This window comes from Zea mays, chromosome 1, assembly GCF_902167145.1.
Source record: "Zea mays cultivar B73 chromosome 1, Zm-B73-REFERENCE-NAM-5.0, whole genome shotgun sequence".
NCBI classification, from domain to species: domain Eukaryota; kingdom Viridiplantae; phylum Streptophyta; class Magnoliopsida; order Poales; family Poaceae; genus Zea; species Zea mays.
The window spans coordinates 166,404,331-166,415,558 of record NC_050096.1 but is presented as its reverse complement, the minus strand read 5'-3'; the positions used below and the strand labels follow the sequence as shown (position 1 = coordinate 166,415,558).

The window sequence follows — 11,228 nt, the reverse complement described above, 5'->3', positions numbered from 1 at the left end:
CTTTGACTTAGTTAGGACAAAGCAAGGTTCCGTTTGGACACCTTCGGGTGAGCGAAAAACTAAACTGATTTACACTCTAACCTATCAGCAAATATAAATTAAGATGTAACACGAGAGTAACCAGACATGACCTGAAACTAGTTCTACAACCACATGAAATGACCACTGCTATAGTAGGGACGAAATAACTGGTCGTCAAGGTCATGGATTGAGAACAAGCTCATCGGGTAGTTGGATTGGATCGGCGGTTCGGCTTCTTCTACGATACAATGCTACTTGCCTGACTTTGGCCCACCGCTAAGTTCAGGCCACATTTTGAAGCGGGCTGGCCCTAGCTAGTTATATGATGTTAGCTCTAGGTATAGGTTCTTATCAAGCTGCTTTATTCTATCTGATCACTCATGCTTATTTGAAAGCTTTATTGTTCTTAGGATCCGGATCCGTTATTCATTCAATGGAACCTCTTGTTGGATATTCACCAGATAAAAGTCAGAATATGGTTCTTATGGGTGGTTTAAGAAAATACGTTCCAATTAAAAGAACTACTTTTTTTATGTGGTACACTTTCTCTTTGTGGTATTCCACCTCTTGCTTGCTTCTGGTCCAAAGATGAAATCCTTAGTAATAGTTGGTTGTATTCACCCTTTTTTGGAATAATAGCCTCTTTTACTGCAGGATTAACTGCATTTTATATGTTTCGGATATATTTACTTACTTTTGATGGGTATTTGTGTGTTCATTTTCAAAATTACAGTAGTACTAAAGAAGGTTCGTTGTATTTACTATATTACAAAGCTGGTTCAAAACGGCTGCTTTGGCGAGATCCACGTCGCCTTTAAAACTGCAGCCGTTGGATTGTTCTCCAACGGCCACCGCACAATACGACATTTGGCGTAGTCTGGTTGCTTCTAGAGGATGGCGGGATCCGAAATCTGTGACCCTCCGCGTCATCTGAACCCTAGGGCCACGGCCCGCCACCAGTAGCTCGCTCGGCTCCAGATCCCGCGCCACACCACATAGCATGGCAGAAGATACAGCGTAGCAAGGTCCGGACGTTCACCAGAGGGCAGTGGGGATGGGGATGGGGCCGGCCCGCGTGCGCTCTCCGTGCGGGAGGCCTCGGCGGCGGTGCCGCTCCCGCACCCATCGGCGGCGGCTGCGCTCGACCTTAGGCGGCGGGGCGGCCAGGCTGGCGCTGTGACCTGAAACGGTGGCGGGATGGGGAGGAGGAAGGAGCACCTAGAGAGAGTCCGAGTGGAGGCGTACTGCTGGGACGTGTTCAAGCCAGTGGAGATGGTGGAGATCGACAGCATGGAGAAGCTTGACGACGCGTTCAGGTTGTCTGTCGAGTGCTTTTGCACATGTTGCCAAACCTGCAGGGATCACTCCACTCCATTGACCAGTGATTCAGATGTTGATTGTTTTTATAGTAGTAGAATCGAGATGATTTTTTTGCCTTTATTTATGTTCATGGTTAAATTTAAAATCATATCTCATCGGAATTGAGACGTTGTATATTGCTTCCAGGATGGCAAGTTGGTGTCAGAAATGCATCTACCTAATGCCCAGAATGGAGAAGATAGCAGGACAATATCCTGGGTTACTCAGACCTTACTCCTGCCCCTCTCTCCTGTTTATTCTATTATCTGGCTCCATTTGTGCAGCACAAAACTTAGCACTTTGTTTCATTTTGGAATATTCTTGCTTTTAGTTTCTGATTTAATTGTAGCTTCTTGCTAAGTGATTGACATTATCTGGTTCTTATTCATTTCAAGTTGTTCTTTCAAAAAAATTGGAATAAAAGTCATTTTGGAATCGTGTGGTTCTATTGCTGCTAGCTTAGTAAGGTAAAATAGCCTGACCTCGTCAACAATTAGTTCTTTTTAGGAGAAAAAGATGCAACAAATGAGGATTGATGCTTCCCGCAAGAGTACATGATGTACAATATATATCTTTAGATGGTTTCATTGTTGTAGCTGATACTAAGAATGTAGCTTTTTTCTTTATTCAAGGTGGTCGCAGCGATCTGTGATTGTTTATGCCCAAAGCGTAGGGTTACCCGTCTTGTTAGCGCTACCTTAGTGCCGCTTTTTTGAACCCTAGACATCTCAGAAGAGGTACCAGCTGTACTTTCACGGGCTTTAACAAATTATTTAGAAAGCCATATCGGGGTGATCTCTCTGGTCTGGTGACCTGATCTGAGTTTTTTTTGCCTTCATTCAGGGGAAGCACTCGGAGATGAAGCTGAAGCAGAGCAAACGTGAGACGCACCGTGGGCATTCTCTATCCAAGGGGAAGGTGTGACCTCAGGCCTCTTCTGTGCGATGCATTACTCTTAATCCGTGTTTGCGTTGGTTGCTTTGAATTAATTGTCATGTGCTTATTTGTTAGCAGCCAAACAAAAAATCGCTCAAGTTATGATAACCCGACTATTCCTTGACCTATTATACCTGTTTCCTTATAACTTCTTATGATTGCACATCATAATTACTTGAGAACATATATTTGTGAATTGCTTTGGTGTCCCCAACAAACTATTGTATGTTCCATAACACTATAGACGTACAAATAGTAATTGGAATTGTTTCTGTACAGAGTAATAATGAACATGCATTGGATAAACAGTAGGAAACAAAAGAAGGGCAACATCATTACTCTGATCCTCGACTTACATTTCTATTTGTTTTTCCTTCGTACAGTACATTCCCTGTCATTTGTTTGAATGATATGTCAAGCTTTGAATTCTCCAAATCATGCACAATCATAAGAAACACGTGCAGCTTATTAGGCCACAATTTTCCATGCTTTTTGATCAGTACTGAACCCCATAAATGGAGACTACATTGTGTTTGACAAAAAACATGCATCTTTAAGTGTCGTGATAATTTTTTCCACAAATCAACAACCATAACCCAAAATAATGTATCACTAATATTTAAAGCTGCTACTTCTAGTTTTCTCTAGAAACCTTTATGCGTATTTTGTGGACTTGCTCCTACTAAGGTTTTGCTATTTGCAAATTTATATAGATCAGTCTCACCATTCAAAAAGTGCTTGGATGAAAGGGAAAAAGTTACCATTCAAAAAGTGCTTGGATGAAAGGGAAAAAGTTTGGATGAAGGCATTGGTCTATAAATTTTTAGAAAGTCCAATATGTGCTAAATCCTATGTATTCGACATTGTGTGTCCTAATCTCCCCTTATCAAAAATAGCATAGAGAAAAAAAGAATAAGTGCAACACAAATGCACAAAAAACAGTCAATGTTTCGGTAAAAATATGCTTTACACTTTGACAGAAAAAAGAGGAATATAGAATAAGTAGCATAAACAAGATACATCAAAAATAATAATGAGAGTACAATAAAAAATGTAGGTATCAAGATATGGATCCCACCTTGTGACCAAACTTACTTTTATTTTGGCTTTACAGTTTGATCTATGGAATGCTAAGTTCTTTTGCTTGCCAACTTTGCTCACTCAAGCAACTTCTTTCTTTAAAGTTATCCTATTATTCATGATTTTTATTTGGATGTTTTGGACCTTTTCTTCAAACATTAGCGAGATGCAGTGCTAGTGTTGTTAATATACCTACTTGCAGGTTGCTCTTTTCTTATATTATTTCCCTATGTGTCGTGCTACATTATAAATATCAAGTAATTTTAATGGTACTTCTTTTCTGTAAGTATACACATTAATCCTTGCAAAAGTTAAATCTACATGTGCATTTATTTATATATCTATATACGCAGTGAACTTTATGTACTCAATCTAAAGATCGTTCTATATTCAATATATCTAGAATCCAATGTGGCATTTTATTAGCTTTTAGATACCAAACCTTGCTATTGACTGTTCATACATATGTTTCTAATCACTGGTAGACTTCATAACTTTTAGACATTTTTGACCTTTGTAAATTCATATTACATATTGTATTCAGTTTCTTATCTCAAATATTATAGAACTATATTATTATAGGTTGCTGGAACATGATCTGGATTCAAAATGGTTGGCTATTGTTGATGTAAGAATATACTTTATGTACCCTCAAGATCATTCTGCATTCAATATATCTAGAACCTAATGAGGCTCATTCTGCATTCAATATATCTAGAACCTAATGAGGCATTTCCTTGGCTTTTAGATACCAAACCTTGCTACTGTTTGTTCATATATATATATATATATATATATATATATATATATATATATATATATATATATATATATATATATATATATATATATATATTCATGTTAAGACATCTTATTGTATCCAATTTCTTATCTCAGATATCTTGTTCTCCCCACAATTTTATGTTCTACATGAGTGGAGAGATCATATAGCTCATGAGAAAGATGAGGGTACTGGTTAGTGGTTGTATACTGCCAAATAAAGCTTGAATCGAGATAGGTGTTGTTGTTTTTTTCTTTATATCCTGTTATAATGGTGCAAAATTGGATCTACAACTTTGCTAGCTCCCCCCCCCCCCCCCCCCCAAAAAAATAAAGCAGATACCTACAGATGTTGGACATTGTAAAAGAATTGTAAAATCAAAATATCCATATGTTGAGAACAATGTTGTCGTAATCGCTTACCTTACACTGTTCGTACTGCAATTGATTATTCTTATGCCTTTAAAGAAGTAGCTGAAGAACTAAAGAAGGAACGGTTAGGACATGTTTGTTAGGATGAACTTATGTTGAGTTCATTCCACTCTTTGAAATCTTAAGAAATGTGCTAAGTCTAGCACCATTGCTTGCTTAAGCTCTTGGTGCACGTTACTTTAATGCTAAATTTGATCTGATACTCATGTACTCATGTCTCTGTAACGACTACTCTGCATATACACATGTTCATGATACAATATCAAGTTATACATGCTTATAACAAGATTTTACACCACAGAACGGCACGCGCGCACGGCGCGCTCTATACACTAGTTCAATATCATTTGAGTGGGAAATAAACCAATAACCATCCCACGCAGCAAACATTGGTGGGTCGTGGGTGTCTACAATAGCGTGCCAACATACTAAGTTTGAAGACCCAAGTGGCACCACATACCAAGTTCGTTCGGACCTTGTAAATATATAGTACCTTGTCGGACCAATGTGTCGGGTTCAACGGTCCATGTGATCAAACCCGAGAGTTCCAGAGGTGTGTTAGGCTAGTCCGATGGCATGCCATTGAGCACCAAATCTAGCACCTGGTTCCGCACGGTCTGACATGACAGTCCAAACGGTCTGGCATGACAATCCGGATGGCCTGCGATTAGATTAATATAGGCTGAAGTCCTTATCCATTGGACAATTATCTTAACAACCTACAGAAAAACTATTAGATTTCGTCTATATATATATATATATATATATATATATATATATATATATATATATATATATATATATATATATATATATATATATATATATATATATATATATATATATATATATATGTGTGTGTGTGTGTGTGTGTGTGACAATCCAGACGGCCTATGATTAGATTAATATAGGCTGAAGTCCTTATCCCTGGGATAGTTATCTTAACAACATACAGGAAAACTATTAGATTTCGTCTAGAAACATACCACATCCCGTGTGCTAGGAAGCCCCAGCCAGGTATAGCCACGTCCAGTACCAGCGTGCGTCCCATCGAGCACGAGTTCTTACTCGGACAGATTTTAGCGTAAAACGTGACCAAAACAGCGTAAATGATAACGAATTTTAGCGTAAATCGTAGATCTGTTTCAAAAAGGTCAATGCGGCCCGAAAATTACAGCGTAAAAATCTCGCGCGTCCCATCGTGATCGGGTTATGACTCGAACAGATTTTAGCGTAAAACATGAACCAAAACAACGTAAATGATTACAAATTTTAGCGTAAATCGTAGATCTGTTTCGAAACGGAGAATGCAGCCCGAAAATTACGGCGTAAGAATCTCGCGCGTCCCATCGTGATCGGGTTCTGACTCGGACAGATTTTAGCGTAAAATATGAACCAAAACAGCGTAAATGATTACGAATTTTAGCGAAATTGTATATCTATTTCGTAACGGCGAATGGGGCCCGTAAATTACGGCGTGAAAATCTCGCGCGTCTGATCGTACATGGGTTCTGACTATGGTAGATTTCAACGTAAAATGTGAACCAAAATAGCATAAATCATCGATCTGTTTCGTAACGACGAATGAGGCCTAAATTACTGCATGAAAATCGCACACGTACGATCATGCGCAAGTTCTGGCTCGGGCGAATTTAAACATAAAACATGAACCAAAACAACACAGCGTAAATGGGTATGAATTTTAGCGTAAATCGTCGATCTATTTTATAATGGCAAATGTGGCCCCGCATGAGGTTGTTGTAAAACACATCAATAAATGTCGTAAATTAAAGTAAAACATATCAATAGATGTCATAAACTGGTGAAAAAGGTAACACGTGATTTGAGGTAATTATAGCATAAAATGCAAGCTAACCAACTATAAAATAAATGTTTCAGATTTTACAATAAGATACAAGTGATAATTATTCTTGTACTCAACTATGAGAATGACATCTTCTTTTGGCAAGGCTTTCATAAAAGAGTACGTAGTCATCATTAGTGTCGATGATCATTCAAAAGCCTCCTCGATTAGATCGACCATCTTTTCCTGTATCATTTATGTAACTACTATAAGATATACTACACAGATAAAAAATGACGAGAAAGCATTATAGAGAGCAATAGTTGCTCATGAGCCGAGAAATTTATGCAAACAAATTACAATACATCTCTAGCTATCATAAGTGCAACTACATCGTATTAGAGCTGGAATGGAGGAAGAAAAAATACTGCAAACAAGCTAATCGTGTTGCAAGATAGAGCCAGTCCATTAAACCGTATTACGTAGCCTAGAATATGAAGTATTATAAGTTTGTGCGTAGTATCTACAATTAATCAAAATTACTTCTCTTTGGTATCTCTCTTGCACTGAATTGCACTGTCCCTCTTACATTGAAATATCAAGGCAGGCTAAACCAAGAGACATCACTGGTGATAATTACACTACCGTCGCTGAAAATTACACTACTGATTATATGTAATATTAACAGTATATGAGAAACTTCATCAAATAAATAAAAAAATATGGAGGAACAGATAGACAAGCATGAAGAGTTGTTAAGTAATTGAAGCATGACAGAACTAAAATTTTCAGTAAAACTTTCTGCTGCTACTATTCCTACACAAGAAACTAAAAAAGTACATAACAGAAACAGGAAATTAGGAACAATATGCAGGTGTAAACATGGCATCACACACAAGATATCACAAGCAGATTCAGGTGTTGCATACATGAAAAAACACATGCCTTTTATTAACACAATATTCTTCCTAATTTGCTTATTTTCTCACCCAAGTCTGAAGTTGTTCAATGCTCTATTTTCTTTTCTTCTTTTATGTTATTAGTTGAAGGCACACTTGCACACCCTTACTTGCATCACTTCATTACATAACTGATGAGCCAGTTTGCTCGATGCCCTTCAGGACAAATCTGTTACTCCCTGGACAAAAAATTCAAGAATGATGATGGTATTGAGCTGATGATACCTGCACAAAATCCTGATTTGGTTCCTAACATCGTTTATCCATGGATCAAAATTAAAGAAGTTGACATTAGAGTTAGTATGTTTCACATATTTATCTTTATCTCATCCTTTAAAATAAAAATCTAACGTTTTTCTTAATAGATGTCATTGCTCAAAGTCGCCAACTCCAATTCTTAGAAATTGATTGAACATTAAAAAATATACAACAATGGCTATCCATCGGCACACCATTGAACAAAACAACATGTAAACTACAAACGGTACACTAATGCACACTATAAGGAAACATTGGGAGCCGATTATACCTCTTCCAGGCCCAAACAAAGCAGTTGTAGCAATGCCACATTTCACATAAGGATAGGGGGTTGGCCCTCTCGCGCTCTCATGGCATCGGTGTGACTGATAGAGGGTCGCGACAACTGAATTGATTGAAAGTGTGGATGTACACACAGACTACCCAAATCCGAGTTATAGCTGATACAAAATTTGGTGCCTATATCTTTTTTATATAAATCATGTAGTTGCTCCTAGGTTTGTCCAGTTTATTTAGGGGAAAATATAACCTAGATTCCTCAACAATATCCACCTTTCCTTGCTGCCCGCTGCCCCCCCCGTACTGCCTGGCCATGACAATTATTCTCAATCCCATTGTCAGGTGGAGTATGTATATAGTCTGTAAAGGTTTGTGCTTTCAAGAAACTATATATTCCAAATTGAAAACTAGAATTAGGTAATCAGGTCACATAAGATACCCACATGAAGATTTTATGCTTCCGACCTAGTGTATGTTGTAATTATTTCATGAATCCTAAATTAGGTTGCTTGTAAATTAAAATAAAAGGACCAATTCAAATCAACATAAAAGGCATAAAAAGGAAGAACATAAACAATGCAGAATTAATAGTCTACATGTTTACAACATGGAGCGTACGCAAGATCTGGTAATTGAGCATAATAAAATATTCAAATTAGCAAAAAGGTGTATTTAGGAATTAAAAATCACATTGATGGACCATGTGTGCTCATTATAGTAAGTAGAGCTAGATGACTGACCTACTGATGTTGCTCATGTAAGAACGTAGAAGCAACATGTGAGTCTAAATCATTGTGTATTGGTGCATGATCATGTGAGGACCAATTTAAGATCAGCATAAAAGGAAAGAACATAAAATGATATAGAACTGGTGGTCTACATGTTTACAACGTGGAGCGTACACGAGATCTGGTAATTGAGCATAATAACACATTCAAATTAGCATAAAAGACGTATTTAGGAATAAAAATCACAAGAGAAGTGATACAACCATATTGATCATCTCAAGAGAAGAGATATATGTTTTAATCATGGTATATTTGAAATACACATGTTTATTTCTAGGATTCAAGGAAGACAGAGCAGGGCGAGATGGGTAGAGAATGCACCAGAACCAGGAGGGGCACTTGGCGATGAGGTTGTCGCCGCCGCCGGCGAGGATGAACCCGAGGATGGAGAGGAAGCCATTCTCGAGGAACACAGAAATGGTGTACGGGCCTGTGACGGGAAGTTCATAGGACGTGGAGGCGGCGCGGGCGTGGTCTGGAGCGGGCGAGGGTGTGGATGGATCGCCGGTGGTTGGCGACTGGGCGAGTCCAGAGGGGGCGAGGGTGCGAACGGATCACCGGTGGCAAGCGGCTGGGCAAGCCCGGAGGGGGCAAGGACGCAGACGCATCACCGGTGCTCGGCGGCTGGGCAAGTCCAGAGGGGGCGAGGACGCGAACGGATCTGGGTGAGGATGGAGGTGGCGAGGGTGCGAACGGATCACCGGTGGCTGGCGGCTCGGCAAGCCCGGAGGGGGCAAGGACGTAGACGCATCGCCGGTGTGAAAGGGAAATAGGCTTACACCTTTTCCTAATTGATTTTGGTGGTTGAATTTGTAACGCCCTGAATTTGAGGGTAGAATTTTTTTCCTCTTTTCACTCACCAAATTCGGGCGTTACTCTCTTTTCTCTTCCCGTTTCGCTCCTTCTTCCCAATTTCAAACCAGTATAGTGACAAGTGTCCGTGTCATGTATAAACAAAACCTAAGTGTCATGGGTGTTGCATCATGCCGAAGCGCATTTCTTTGTCTGATGTCGCGTGTTCGTCTCGTTCCGTTTCGGTTTTCGGTTCGCGATTGGAGTCCGTTTAATGGCCGTGCGTGTCGTGGGTTTCGATCCGCGATGTGACCCAGCCCAGCCCAGCCCGGCCCGGTCCGGCCCGCGCGCCCCTGGTGTCTCTGCCCACCTTGCGCGACCCCCCCTCCCCCAGACCCATTTGCCTCATTTGATTTCTCCCGCGCAGCAACCTCTCTCTCCCATCTCTCTCTCTCCCGTGGTGGCCTAGGTTTTGGAGACGGTGATCGCCGGAGTTGGATCCCCGAAGTGAGCTCGCCTCCCCTCCCTTCTCCTCTCTCTCTCTCTCTCCCTCTCTCTCCCCTTCTCTTCCTTGCGCGCGCCCTCCCCTTCTCCCCTGCGCGCGTGCCCCTGCCCTCGGCGCGGCTCGCCCCTGCGCCCCGGCGTGACCCCGCCCCTGCTCGCCCCGGTGGCGGCCCGCCCCTGCCCCTCCCCGGCGCGGCTCGCCCCTGCTTCCCCGCGGCGGCGCTCGCCCCTGCCCCTCCCCGGCGGCGCGGCCCGCCCGCCCCTGCTTCCCCGCGGCGGCGTGGCTCGCCCCCGCCCCTGTTCCCGCCCCCAGCGCGCGAACCCGGCCCCCGGCGCGGTCCCCTGCTCCCGGCACAGTGACCCGGCCCCCCGGCGCGACGTTCCTGCCCCCGGCGCGGTCCCCTGCCCTCGGCGCGGCGTCTTCAGCCCCCGGCGCGGCGTTCCTGCCCCCCCCCCCCCCCCCCCCGGCGCGCTGCCTCTGGCGCGCGGTCCCCTACGCGCGGCCTTCAGCCCCTGTGCGCAGCGTCCCGGCCCTCGGCGCGGCTCGCGTGGCCTCGGTGCGGCCTCGCGCTCCCCCGTTTACCTCCAACGCGTTTCCGCGTGCGCAACCCCACGCGCGCGGTGATTATCCTTGGTTTTTTAATTAATTTCAAACTCCGTTAGTTAGCGTGCTGCGTCGCGCGCTTCGTCTCGCGACAGATTTGTCTAATTTCAGATTCTATTAATGTGATGTGTCGCGCGCTTCGTCACGTGACGATTCATTCTAAATTCAGGTTGTTTAATGTGTGACGTCGCCCGTCCAGTCGCGCGACATTCCACTTTAAATTCAGTTCGGATGACGTATGCCATAGTGTGTTTCATCGCGCGATGCTTAACGTCTCTTTATAATTAATGCAAGTGTCTCGTTATGCGCTCTGTCGCGCGATGAGTCGTTGTTTTCCTAATTCGATCTAAAGTGTTATGTCGCGCGTCTCGCCACGCGACGATCCTTTTAATTTATCTTCATCTTCTTATAATGATTAAACATGAAACATGACTTCACTTTATGCTAAACGTAGTGTCCAAATTAATGCCCCTCTATTAAGCGAGTGGTTTAATTTATAATAATGTAACGTGATCGTTTCTCGTCTATCTTTTTCTCTTTATCTCTTAACCGTAATTGCGAGCCTGCGTGGAACGTCTGTTTATTTATTGCATTCTATTGTATGGCGTACTGTTCTTTTGTATTAAATGTGT

General features: G+C 42.0%; 1 long non-coding RNA gene across 6 annotated transcripts; it reads left to right on the top strand.

The window, feature by feature from the left end:
* The first annotated feature begins 872 nt into the window (after nucleotides 1–872).
* On the top strand, nucleotides 873–4,603 carry LOC103640495 (uncharacterized). 6 transcript variants are annotated; one of them, XR_559656.4, is made up of 5 exons: nucleotides 905–1,337; nucleotides 1,528–2,117; nucleotides 2,224–2,298; nucleotides 3,979–4,024; nucleotides 4,294–4,603. It is a non-coding gene; the product is annotated as an uncharacterized lncRNA (long non-coding RNA). The 6 variants fall into 6 exon arrangements; XR_559654.3 differs by having other exon boundaries at nucleotides 873–1,337; nucleotides 1,528–2,298; XR_559651.3 differs by having other exon boundaries at nucleotides 898–1,337; nucleotides 1,528–4,024.
* Nucleotides 4,604–11,228: the final 6,625 nt, after the last annotated feature.